We start from the raw sequence: 13,723 nt of genomic DNA, 5'->3' as shown, positions 1-13,723 counted from the left end.
GTGCTGGAGGCTCAGGCCTTCCCTGAGCACGGGACAATCCCGAGGAATTCCCATCATTCCCACCCTGCTGCCATCCCCATGGGCTCCTCTGATGGATCCCAGCGCCGAGCTCGGGCAGAGAGGGCGAGCTCAGCCCCGTGGGGGATCCCACGGCAATCCCAGCCCGGCTCCATCCTGCGGGCTGCTCCCGGTGCCGCTGGCTCCTCGGCTCGGCCGTGCCCGCGGCTTTTGCGCGGCTTTTGTGGGGGTTTTGTGGGTTTTGAGTGGGTTTCATGAAGATTTGACTGGGTTTTGTGAGGGTTTGAGTGGGTTTTGTGAAGGTTTGAGTGGGTTTTGTGAGGGTTTGAGTGGGTTTTGTTAGGGTTTGAGTGGGTTTTGTGGGTTTTGTGTGGGTTTCGTGAGGGTTTGAGTGGGTTTTGCATGGGTTTTGTGCAGGTTTCACGTGGGTTTTGAGCGGGTTTTGCACGGATTTCTCGCAGGTTTCTCGCGGGTTCTGCTCAGGTTTTGTGCAGGTTCTGTGTGGGTTTTGTGTGGGTTTCAAGTGGGTTTTGAGCAGGCTTTGTGTGGATTTCTTGCTGGTTTTGAGCAGGTTCTGTGTGGGTTTTGCTCGGGTTTTGAGCGGGTTTTATGTGGATTTCAGGCGGATTTCTCACGGGTTCTGCGCAGGTTTCCCACGGGTTCTACGTGGGTTCTGCTTGGGTTTTGTGCAGGTTTTGTGTGGATTCTGCATGGGTTCTGCATTGGTTCTGTGTGGGTTTCTCACGGGTTCTGCGTGGGTTTCTCACGGGTTTTGTGCGGGTTTCGTGAGGGTTTCGAGCGGGTTTTACACGGGTTTCTCGCAGGTTTCGCTCAGGTTTCATGTGGATTTCTCACGGGTTTCACAAGGGTTCTGCGAGGGTTTTGTGTGGATTTCTCACGGGTTTCTCATGCATTTTGCACGGGTTCTGCACGGGTTTCTCATGGGTTCTGCGCGGGTTTTCCACGGATTCTGCATGAGTTTCATGCTGGTTTCATGTGGATTTCTCGCAGATTTTGCATGGGTTCTACGCAGGTTCTGCTTGGGTTTTGTGCAGGTTTTGTGTGGATTCTGCATGGGTTGTGCATGGGTTTCTCACAGGTTTCACGTGGATTTCTCACAGGTTTCACACGGGTTCTCCACGGGTTTCGTGCTGGTTTCTGTCGGGTTCTGCGCTGGTTTCTCGTGGGTTCTGCACGGGTTCTGCGTGAGTTCCACGCTGGTTTCACGCAGATTTCTCATGGATTTTGCACGGGTTCTGCACAGGTTTCCCGCAGGTTCTATGCGGGTTCTGCATGGGTTTCTAGCGAGTTCTGAGTGGGTTTCTCATGGGTTTCTTGCGGGTTTCTCGGGGGTTTCTTGCGGGTTCTGCGCGGATTTCTCGGGGGTTTCTCGGGGGTTTCTCGGGGGTTTCTCGGGGGTTTCTCGGGGGTTTCTCGGGGGTTTCTCGCGGGTTTCTCGGGGGTTTCTCGCGGGTTTCTCGGGGGTTTCTGCGCGGGTTTCGCGGCGCGGCGGGGCCGGGAGCCGCATTCACATTCCTGCCGCGAGCGCACTTGTCAGCCGAGCTGTCAGAGCCGCCGTAATGGGGCCACGGCGGGCACTCGTGTTGGGAGTAAACACAGCCGAATCTGAGAAAACAAGGGCAGGGCCCCGAGCTCCCGGCACGGCTGCAGAGCCCCGCCGCTCCAGCGGGGAGTGCCCGGGCTCCCCCCGCGCCCACCCCGAGAAGCCCCGGCAGGGATGGGGGGCGCGACCGGGGGTAGCCGGCACCCCTGGAACGCGGCTCCGGAGATGCGGGGTTGACAAGGGGATGTTCGGGACGGATGGGGACATCCCTGGCCTGCAGCTCGGTGACTTCCAGCGCAAACAGCGGAGCGCTCGGTTCTGATTTCCTCAACTTAAAAAAACCGGAGTTTTTCACATCGCGGTGGTGCCCTGAGCCTGGGGAACCTGCTTGGGGTGAGGGTCCAGGCTCCTTGGCACATCTCAGCATCCTCCGGGGTTCCCTCCAGCCCTGGGTTCCTCCTGCCACCCCCAGCGGTGTCACCAGAGCCGGAGGGGACACCTGGGCCAGGCGGGACGGAGCCAGCTCGGCAGCAGCCCCGGGGAGGGACCGGGGGTTCGTGGGGCCGCAGCCCCGAGGAGGAGGAGGAGGAGGAAGAGGAGGAGGAACAGCAGCTCTGGGAATCGTCAGCGCCGCTTTTTCGTTCGGGAATATTCCCCCAACTTCCAAAACCCAACAAAGGGGCGGCCGAGCTGCAAAGCCGCGGATTTGGGACAAAGGAGGGGACGGGGCGGCTAAGGGCAGAGCGGGCACAGCCCCGGCCGTGCCCCATCCCTCAGCCCCAAATCCACGGGATGCTGCTTTCCCCACTCCCCGTCCCCAGCGCGCTTTATTGACAGCCACAAACCCTTAAAAAAATCTACAAACGCCACCGAACATTTCCTGCGGGCGGGGAGGGGAGCGGGAAGTTTTTATCCTCCTCCAAACCCGACGCGAAATGTTGGGGTCACTCCTCCTTTGAAATCCCCCGAGGCCTTTCTTCCCATTAAACCAGCTCTCAGCTCAGAAGTTTCTTCCCACCCTCCCACCCCCCTCCCGGATTTTTTCGGCTTTTTTTTTTTTTTGGGTTTTGTTTTGTTTTGTTTTTTTTAATTTAATAATAAAACATCTCAGATCTCGGAGCTGCAACTCATCTCACACCTAAGCGAGATTGCGTTTTGCACAAGCCTTTCAGCTGTTTTCTCAATCTCTCCTCTGTCTCATTCTCAATTCAGGCAGTTGCTATAGGTATGTTTTAATCCCCAGCATGGTAGATTTTAATTAGTCTTTGTACAGATGGCCAATTAACATTCATTACTTTTGCCTTGAGCGATTAATTATGAGTTTGGATAGAAGGGGAGATGCAGACAGGAAAGATGGGCAGGTGAATAAAAAAAGGGATTTTAATCAGAGTTTGGGATTTTTTTTTCCTTCTGATTTATATATATATACACACGCACATGGAAAGAGGAGGGAAAAGAGGCGACACGGTGCGAGTTACATTCCCAGAGAGCCATTCCAGACCTGGAGCCGCGGGTTTTGGAGCTGCCATCCGGCCAAACCGCGCTCAGGGCTGGAGAAAGCGAGGCAGGGAATACTGGAGTGACCCCCAGCTCCCTGCGCCCGGCCTGGGAATCCGCATCCCAAAGGATTCGGGTGCCTGGGAATCCGCATCCCAAAGGATTCGGGTGCCTGGGAATCCGCATCCCAAAGGATTCGGGTGCCTGGGAATCCGCATCCCAAAGGATTCGGGTGCCTGGGAATCCGCATCCCAAAGGATTCGTGTGCCTGGGCATCCCTCCTCTGGGGCTGTAGCTGCTCCAGGGCTCCGGGGCCGGGCAGCGGTGACAGAGCCGGCTCCTCCGGGCCGCAGCCGCGTCTCGGTGCGCAGTTCGGGCCCCGCGATTGTCCCCTCCCGAGCCGCGGTGACACGTCGCTAATTCTTCCTAATTGATTTTTCACGCCGGCGGGAGGGAGACGGTGACATCCAAGAGCAGAGCCCCGATGTGGCGGCTTTCTGCGGCATGAAAGGGGCCGGATCTGCCGCCGGAGCCCGCGTGCCTCAGTCGGGGCCGGGTAGCCATGGAGAGCCGCTGGCCGAGCCTGCCCGGCCGTGCCCGCTCCGTGCCACCGTGCCCGTTCCATGCCCCTCTCCGTGCCCCTCTCCGTGCCCTCTCCGTGCCCTCTCCGTGCCCCTCTCCGTGCCCCTCTCCGTGCCCCTCTCCGTGCCCTCTCCGTGCTCCTCTCCGTGCCTGCCCCGTGCCCCGCTCCGTGCCCACCGTGCCCTCCATGCCCCTCTCCGTGCCCCTCTCTGTGCCCGCTCCGTGCCCCTCTCCGTGCCTGTTCCTTGCCCCTCTCCATGCCCCGCTCCATGCCCCTCTCCGTGCCCCGCTCCGTGCCCGCTCCGTGCCCCTCTCCATGCCCGTTCCATGCCCCGCTCCGTGCCCCTCTCTGTGCCCGCTCCGTGTCCGCTCCGTGCCTGTTCCTTGCCCCCCTCCGTGCCCGCTCCGTGCCCGTTGTGCCCCTCTCCGTGCCTCTCACTGTGCCCGCTCCGTACCCCTCTCCATGCCCGCTCCGTGCCCGTTCCATGCCCCGCTCCACGCCCCGCTCCGTGCCCGCTCCGTGCCCGCTCTGTGCCCTCTCCGTGCCCGCTCCGTGCCCGCTCCATGCCCCGCTCCGTGCCCGCTCCATGCCCCGCTCCACGCCCCGCTCCGTGCCCGCTCCACGCCCCGCTCCATGCCCCGCTCCGTGCCCGCTCCGTGCCCGCTCCGTGCCCGCTCCGTGCCCGCTCCGTGCCCGCTCCATGCCCCGCTCCATGCCCTCTCCGTGCCCGCTCCGTGCCCGCTCCGTGCCCGCTCCGTGCCCGCCGCTCCCGCCGCTATTTCGGGAACACAGCAGAGCTCCTCCGGGCCGCTCCCGGCGCTGTCCCCGCTCCGTTGCCGCTGTCCCGCACGTGGGAACCAGCGGGGCTCGGGATGCGGCTCCTGCGGGAAATGGGGGCCGGGGGAGGATGGAGGGGGAGGGATCCATCCCTCAGGACTCGGGGGGCTTTACCCCGAGCTGGGCTCGCTTCTCTCAGCACTTTTGGGGTTTGGCCCCGGCCCGCTCGGGATTGGCGTCTCCCGCAGGAGAATTCCCGGGATCGGGCACTCGGGAGGAGCAGGAAGGAAAGGCCCGGATCCCTCCCGGCACGGCAGGGATGTGGCTGCTGTGTCCTGGGCACGCTGGGGGAGGTGTCACCTGCATCCTGCCCTGGTCTGGGGGTGGTTGTGTCCATCAGGGGTCCGTGGGTGGATGGGTGGCTGTGTCACCTGGATCTCAGTGTTCCCCCCGGGTGGCTGTGCCACCTGGATCCCACATTCCCTGGATGTCTGTATCACCTGGATCCCAGATTCCCCAGGTGGATCTATCACCTGGATCCCAGATTCCCTGGATATCTGTATCACCTGATCCCAGATTCCCCAGGTGGATTTAACACCTGGATCCCAGATTCCCCAGGTGGATCTATCACCTGGATCCCAGATTCCCTGGATATCTGTATCACCTGATCCCAGATTCCCCAGGTGTTTCCCCCCTCCCGGACAGGATTCCCGCAGCAGTGCCCGAGCTCTGGCCCCACTCCCGGCTCTGGGGGTGCTGCACAGAGCTCTGGGCAGGTCTGGCAGCCCCGGAGCCCCAAATCCCTGCCGGGCACCCCCAGGAGCGCTGCTGCTGCCAACTCCTGCTCCGGGAGCCGCATCCCAGCGGGATCAGCACGGCCTCGGCCGGGCCGAACCCTGCAGCTCCCATTTCCAGGCGAAGCACGGGTGGCACAGCCAGCGGGGAGGGCACCCAAAGCCCTGCGAGCCCCTCGGGGCTCCCTCCGGGCTGGGGGGAGCTCGGGAGGCTCGGCACGGCTCCGTCCCCACCTGCCGAGCCGTGGCAGGGTATGGCCCTCTGGAAGTGTGTGCCATGGAAATGTGCACATTTCCTAAAAGCAATATGGAGCAGCTAAATATACTGCTCACAAATCTGTTTACACTAATAATGGCTGGGAGCCTGCCATCCATATGACTGCACGGAACCATTGATTCAACAGAAATCCGCTGAAAATTCCTTGCAGGAGGAAGAAACTCACGGCGCTTCATGTTGCAATTTCTTCCCCCTATTTTTTTCCTGCTCCTCGGGGTTTGTTTTTTTTTCCTGGCACCTCTGGCACAGCCACGTTGGCAGCGGCTGTGCCCCTCTCCCTCTGCTCAGCCACCACGGGGATGGGGATCCTCAGCAATCCGGGATTTCCCAGCTCAGCTCCCAGCACTGCAGCCGCCCCCAGGGCGAAATGAGCACAATATTTCCCTTTTTCCCACCCAACGGAGGGGTCCGAGGCAGCGTTTTGGCGCCGCGCTCTTTCCCTTTTTGGGGAAAAAAAGGGAAAAAATAAATAAAAAAACAAAAAAAGAGGGAAAAAAAGCCCCTCGGGAATTGGCAGCTCGTGGCGTATTAATGGAAATGCTGCAGACTTGGCTCCCGCTCACCTCCCCAACATAATGTTAAATGGCAGCAAGGCACTATAGCAGTCATTTACATATGGTGCTTATAGACGCCAAACTTATTAACACAATAAAACTGCTGCGCCAGGAGCTTTCCTGCCTATTTTTCTCCTGGAGAATGTCAGTGTTGGAAGCACCTATCCTCCTCGTATGGAAACACCCGGGGCTGCCTTTCATATGGCACCGGCAAAATAAATAAATGACTCAGCCAGGGGCCCCCTCCGACCACTGGTGGAGGGAAGAGGGAGGGAGATGCGTGGATTCTGAGGTTTGGGGGTGGGGGAGATCACTGGAATTCACCAGATTTCACCAGGATCCACCAGGATCCACCAGAACCCAGCGGTACCTCCTGGAAAAGAGCCTTTCCTCCCTGGCTGGGGGCAGCGCCAGCATTGGAGTCAACCCCCCCTGCTCTGCGGTGTCCCCAAGTGTCCCCAAAGCTGGAAGTGATTTCCAGGTGGATTTTCCTGGTGCCGCAGGGAAAGCAGCCCCAGGTGTTTCCATGGGAGTTGTCCAGGTGCTTCCAACAGGGGAATTCTCCACGTGGGAAAGGAGGAATTTCCCAGCAGCGGTTTTGCCGTGCTGGGAAGTTTGGTGTCCACAAGTGACATTTGTAGGTGGCTGCTGCAGTGTCCCGGTGCCATGCTGTGGGATTTTGGGGATGTGGGATGGCAGCCGGGTCCGCTGATCCCCACTGAAGGGACGCTGTGAGGTCCCCTCGGGGTTTTGGGGAGACTCCCCGGGGTCCAAGCGGCCGCAGCTCCTCTCTTGGCGCGTTCCAGGCCCTGCTCACAGGGAATGTTCCCTGCTGGAGCTGAGGGTGACACTCCGGGGCCACCCAGAGGAGCTCCCCGAGCCTCCCGGGGCCGGGTGTGCGATTTCCTGCAGGGAAATCCCCCAGCTCGCCTGTTTCTGCTGGAAAAACAACAACCCTGCCCTGCTGGAAGGACATTTCTGAGGGAACACCTGATGGCCCTGGTGGGAGAGCCTGGGGGACATTAATGGGATCAGCAACTGTCCCCAGAAGTGTTGGGGACACGCTTAAGTGTGTGGCAGTGCCACCAGGGCATGGCAGTGTCACATGACAATGGCAGTGTCACATGGGAATGGCAGTGTCACACGGGAATGGTAGTGTCACCGGGACATGGCAGTGCCACAGGGCAATGGCAGTGTCACCAGGACATGGCAGTGTCACAGGGCAATGGCAGTGTCACCAGGACATGGCAGTGTCACAGGGCAATGGCAGTGTCACATGGGAATGGCAGTGTCACCAGGACATGGCAGTGTCACAGGGCAATGGCAGTGTCACATGGGAATGGCAGTGTCACCAGGACATGGCAGTGTCACACAGCAATGGCAGTGTCACATGACAATGGCAGTGCCACACAGCAATGGCAGTGTCACACAGCAATGGCAGTGTCACATGACAATGGCAGTGTCACACAGCAATGGCAGTGTCACCAGGCCATGGCAGTGCCACACAGCATTGGCAGTGTCACACAGCAATGGCAGTGCCACATGACAATGGCAGTGTCACACAGCAATGGCAGTGTCACATGACAATGGCAGTGTCACCAGGTCATGGCAGTGCCACACAGCAATGGCAGTGTCACCAGGCCATGGCAGTGTCACATGACAATGGCAGTGTCACACAGCAATGGCAGTGTCACATGACAATGGCAGTGTCACATGACAATGGCAGTGTCACCAGGCCATGGCAGTGTCACCAGGCCATGGCAGTGCCACACAGCAATGGCAGTGCCACATGACAATGGCAGTGTCACATGACAATGGCAGTGTCACACAGCAATGGCAGTGTCACCCCAGGGCCCAGCACCCAAAGTGGGGTTGGGGTTGGGGGCTGGGCTGGACCTTCACTGTGGAGATTCCAGGGATTCCCAGAGCCCGGGAAGGGCCGTGTCCCCTCACTGTCCCCCATGTCACTGATGCCACCCTGGAGCCATGTGTGCTGCAGGTCCCCGCGGCACCAGGGCTGCTGTCACCAGTCCTGTCAGCAGGACACCCCAAATCCGGCTGTTCCAGAGCCTTCCATGGGCCCTGCGGTGGGAGAAGCAGCTCAGCACAGCCCAGCAGGGGACACGGGGTCCCCAAGGTCAGGCACAAGGCCAGGGGAATGTCCCCAAGTGCCCAAACTCTGCCCAGCACTTTTCACTAATGGGGTTTGGATGGCTTTCCCAAAATCCCTGTCCTGTGCCACCATTGGGCACAGAGTGACCAGAGCTGTCCCTGTCCTGTGTCACTGCTGGACAGGAGTGACCGGAGCTGTCCCTGTCCTGTGTCACTGCTGGACAGGAGTGACCGGAGCTGTCCCTGTCCTGTGTCACTGCTGGACAGGAGTGACCAGAGCTGTCCCTGTCCTGTGTCACTGCTGGACAGGAGTGACCGGAGCTGTCCCTGTCCTGTGCCACCATTGGGCACAGAGTGACCGGAGCTGTCCCTGTCCTGTGTCACTGCTGGACAGGAGTGACCAGAGCTGTCCCTGTCCTGTGTCACTGCTGGACAGGAGTGACCAGAGCTGTCCCTGTCCTGTGTCACTGCTGGACAGGAGTGACTGGAGCTGTCCCTGTCCTGTGTCACTGCTGGACAGGAGTGACCAGAGCTGTCCCTGTCCTGTGTCACTGCTGGGCACAGAGTGACCAGAGCTGTCCCTGTCCTGTGTCACTGCTGGGCACAGAGTGACCGGAGCTGTCCCTGTCCTGTGTCACTGCTGGACACAGAGTGACCAGAGCTGTCCCTGTCCTGTGCCACCATTGGGCACAGAGTGACCAGAGCTGTCCCTGTGCTGTGTCACTGCTGGACACAGAGTGACCAGAGCTGTCCCTGTCCCAGTCCCAGGGGAAGCCCAGGCCACCAAGGGCTGGGGTGTCATCACTCCTGGAAAGGCTTTCTCAGGGCCATGGGCTCAGTCCCCTGGAGGTGTTCCCAGGCTGGAGATGATCAAATCAGGAGCTGGATGTTCAACATCTACCAGGACCTGGCTGTCAGATCCAGTTGGCTTTGCAGGCTCAGAATTCCTGTTCCCACGTGGCTGCAGCCACCAGAGCCACAGCCCTGTCCCCTCCAAGGGCCCTCAGGACCCCTGTGTGTGCCCCCAGCCCAGCCAGGAGCTGCCAAGCAGATCCCACCGCTCCTGGGCAGCGTTAGGAGACCAGAGTGGGGATGCAGCCCCATGGAAAAACCAGTGAGAGCCTGTGGAGGGGAGTGGGAACCAAGCAGCCCCTTCCCTGCTGGAATGGCCTCTCCCAGTCTGGAACTGGGGGGTCTGGGTGGCTTCCTGTTCCTAGACTTGGGTGGGATCTTCCCTCAGTCAGCCTGATCCTATAAACTCCATCCATCCCTCCATCATCCATCCATCCATCCATCCATCCATCCATCATCCATCCATCCATCCATCCATCCATCCATCCATCCATCATCCATCCATCCATCCATCCATCATCCATCCATCATCCATCCATCCATCCATCCATCCATCATCCATCCATCCATCCATCCATCCATCCATCCATCCATCATCCATCCATCCATCCATCCATCATCCATCCATCATCCATCCATCATCCATCCATCCATCCATCCATCATCCATCCATCATCCATCCATCATCCATCCATCCATCATCCATCCATCCATCCATCCATCCATCCATCCATCCATCCATCCATCCATCATCCATCCATCCATCATCCATCATCCATCCATCATCCATCATCCATCCATCATCCATCCATCCATCCATCCATCCATCATCCATCCATCATCCATCCATCCATCCATCCATCATCCATCCATCCATCATCCATCCATCATCCATCCATCCATCATCCATCCATCCATCCATCCATCCATCATCCATCATCCATCCATCATCCATCCATCCATCATCCATCCATCCATCCATCCATCCATCCATCCATCCATCCATCATCCATCATCCATCCATCATCCATCCATCCATCCATCCATCATCCATCCATCCATCATCCATCCATCCATCATCCATCCATCATCCATCATCCATCCATCCATCCATCATCCATCCATCATCCATCCATCCATCATCCATCCATCATCCATCCATCCATCATCCATCATCCATCCATCCATCCATCCATCCATCATCCATCCATCATCCATCATCCATCCATCCATCATCCATCATCCATCCATCATCCATCATCCATCCATCCATCATCCATCCATCCATCCATCATCCATCCATCCATGCATCATCCATCATCCATCCATCCATCATCCATCATCCATCCATCCATCCATCCATCCATCCATCCATCCATCATCCATCCATCCATCCATCCATCCATCATCCATCCATCCATCCATCCATCCATCCATCCATCATCCATCCATCCATCCATCATCCATCCATCCATCCATCCATCCATCCATCCATCCATCCATCATCCATCCATCCATCATCCATCCATCCATCCATCCATCCATCCATCATCCATCCATCCATCCATCCATCATCCATCCATCCATCCATCCATCCATCCATCCATCCATCCATCCATCCATCCATCATCCATCCATCCATCCATCATCCATCCATCCATCCATCCATCATCCATCCATCCATCCATCCATCCACCCAAACACCCAAACATCCATCCTTCCATGGATCCATCCATCAGGTGCAGGGTGGGATTGTTTGGCTGTCCTGTGCAGGGCCAGGAGCTGGACTGGGCGATCCCTGTGAGCCCCTTCCAACTTAGGATATTCTAATCCTGTGTTTCTGTGATCCATCATCCATCCATCATCCATCCATGCATCCATCCATCCATCATCCATCCATCCATCCATCCATCCATCCATCCATCCATCCATCATCCATCATCCATCCATCCCTCCATCCCTCCATGGACCACTTGACAGAATCACCTTCACAGAGGACACTGAGGGAGGTGACAGGAATCACCTGCTGGCATCTGCTGGCTTCAGGGCAATTTATTCCAATCCAGAATATTCCCGAACCAAAGAAAATTAAAGAAATAAAATAAAATAAAAGCCCAGGAAGCAGGGGAAGGACCTCCTGAACCTCCCTGCCCTAAGTAGGCCCCCATTTCCCCCCTGTGCCCCTCAGGGCCGCCCTCGATGGCCGATGAGAAGGAATCCGGGCCGGGCAGGAGCTGTGCCCGGGGGAAGAGGAGGAAATGAAGCAGCGCTTTGAAGTCTGGTCAACTTTTACCGTGGCGGCCGAGCCGAGCCCTCGGCCTCACTCGGGGCCGGCGCTGATTTTCCGCACGGTGCCCTTTGATGGTGGCGTTACCGATTAACGAGGGGACAGCACCTGCCGGGGGTCCCGGGGACCCCGCCCGCTCCGGCCACCGCCACGGGAGGCTCTGAGTGCCCATGGACACGGGTACAGCGCTGGCCCTGTGCCACCCCGGACAGCCCAGAAATGACCCGCGGCCGCTGTTGGGTGTCTGTGCTGTCCTTCTCTCCCTCTCCTTCCCTCCTCTTCCGTTTGCTCCTTGCGGGATCCCCCCTGGGTTGGATTTCCCGGATCCCCCTTTCCCTCCCCGGCGCCCCCGAGCGCGGTGCAGCCGCCCCTGCCCGGCCCCTGCGCTCGCACTGCCGGCGGCTCTTTCGTTCAAAAGGAAAATGCCTTTTTTTCCCTTCCCGGAGCTGCTCCCGGCCGGAATCCAGCGGGAAGGAATCCATCCCGGCTCCCCTCTCCTGGGCATTCCGCGGACAAAGTTTTCCTCTCGGGAAACCAGGGGCACCTCCAGCCCGAGCAAGGTCCCCGCTCGGCGGGTCCGGGTTTGTTTCCGAAGGGATACAAATCCTGCTTGAGTTATCCTGGAGCTGGGAGCAGGCCTGGGAGAGCAGAGGGGAAACAGAAATTTAAAGATAAATTTGGGAGTTCTCGGTGGCTTTCAGCGTAGCAGCTCCCCGGTTCCCTTCGGAGCATCCGAGCAGCCTCGCCTGGACACTGAGCCGGGACTGAAAACCAGCGGGGCCAATTGAGGGAAAAAACCAAAATCAGGTGAAATATTTATAAATTCCCGAGAGGACGATTCACCCCCAAACCGAAGCTGCTCTCTCACAGAAAACCTCCCGGTGGAGCCGGGGCACCGAGGGCAGATGCCGGCGGCGGGGATCCCGTGGGAAGCGGCCGCAGCCCGGCCCCCTTTCCCATTTTTCTCCCTCAGAAGATGCTGAAATCGAGGGAGATCCGCACGAAACGAAATCTGGGCCCCGCTCCGCGCTCCGGGGCCGCGGATCCCGCAGCGCCCGCTCCTCACCCGCGGCCGCCGCAGGGCAGGGGCGGAGGGGACGCGGATCCCCCCAGGCCGGCCCCGGGGGCAGAGAAAGGTCGCGGGGAAAAAAAAAAAAAAAAAAAAAAAAAAGAAAGAGAAAAAAAAGGAAATTAAATTGAATTCAATTGGATTAAATTGATTTAAATGAAATTCCACAAACGGTCCGGAGCCGGGCACAGTTTCCGCGACTGAGCCGAGCTGAGCCCGCGTCCCCTTCTCCTTCCCCTTCCCATCCCTTTCCCTTCCCATCCTTTCCCCTTCCCATCTCTTCCCATCCCCGTTCCTCCGCGGGTGTTCCCCGCTCCGCTCCCGCTGCCCTCTCCGCCAGCTCTCTCACCCAACTCCGCTTCTTTATTTCCACTTTTCCTATTAAAAAAAAATAAAAATAAAACCAGGAAATATATATTTTTAAATCAATTTATAAAATATTTTTAATATCGATTATTTTTTCCCCCTTCTCTCTCTCTTTCTCTTGCGGAAATGAAAATAAAATTCACAAACGCTTTGCCGACGCTCTCGCTCCAATTTTAGGCTTTCACTTCTCTGGGATTTCGTGTAATTTTGCCTTTCCTCCCCCCATCCTTCTTCCCGCAGGCTCTTGCGGGAGCGCGTCCGCGCAGAGCCCGCGGGCGCGCAGCAGCGCTCTCCTCTCCGCGGGGGGAAGGATCCCGCGCGGAGTATTTCGATCCAGCCAAGTGGAAAATAGACTTTCAACCCTCTTTGTGCGGGAGGGGAGGGCTGGCCCCCGCCTCCGCGGGCCAACAAAACTCCGAGCAGAGCCAAACTGCGGAGTGAACTCGGGAGCGGCCCGCGCAGGGGCTGCGCGCCCGCGCATCCCCCCGAGCCGGGGCTCAGCGGCTCCAATCGCCACTTCTTGCGAGCTCGGACATTTCGGGTTTTGGCTCCCGGAGCGGGATCGGAGCCGTGGGAAGGAGGTTTCGGCCGGGGGAAGTTCCTGCCTTGGGAAAGGGTTACGCGGAGGGGAGCGGAGCTTGCGCGGGGGGCGGGAGAGGCGGGGGAGGTTTCACCTGTCCTCCCCCCGAGGGCCGGAGCTCCGCTCGCCGCTGCGGCCAGGGCTGGGGCTGTCATAGAAATCGCGAAAAGAAAAAAAAAAAAAAAAAGAAAGAAAAAAAAAAAAAAAGAGAGAGAAAAAACAAGAAAACCAAAAGAAGAAGAAAAAATGAGGAGTTTTTAATTTTTTAAAATTTTGTTTTGTTTTGTTTTTTTAAAGACGGAGGGAAACCTCCCCCGCAGCCGGAGCCCCTCTGCCACAACTTCGCGGTGCGCCTGCGGGAACGGCTCCAGTCCAGTTTTTCGGGCGCTCTCT

The sequence above is a fragment of the Pseudopodoces humilis genome, chromosome 6 (assembly GCF_049639895.1).
Source record: "Pseudopodoces humilis isolate 2021_Gansu_Grassland_sample_001 chromosome 6, ASM4963989v1, whole genome shotgun sequence".
NCBI classification, from domain to species: Eukaryota; Metazoa; Chordata; class Aves; order Passeriformes; family Paridae; genus Pseudopodoces; species Pseudopodoces humilis.
Note: the sequence above shows the minus strand (reverse complement) of the source record.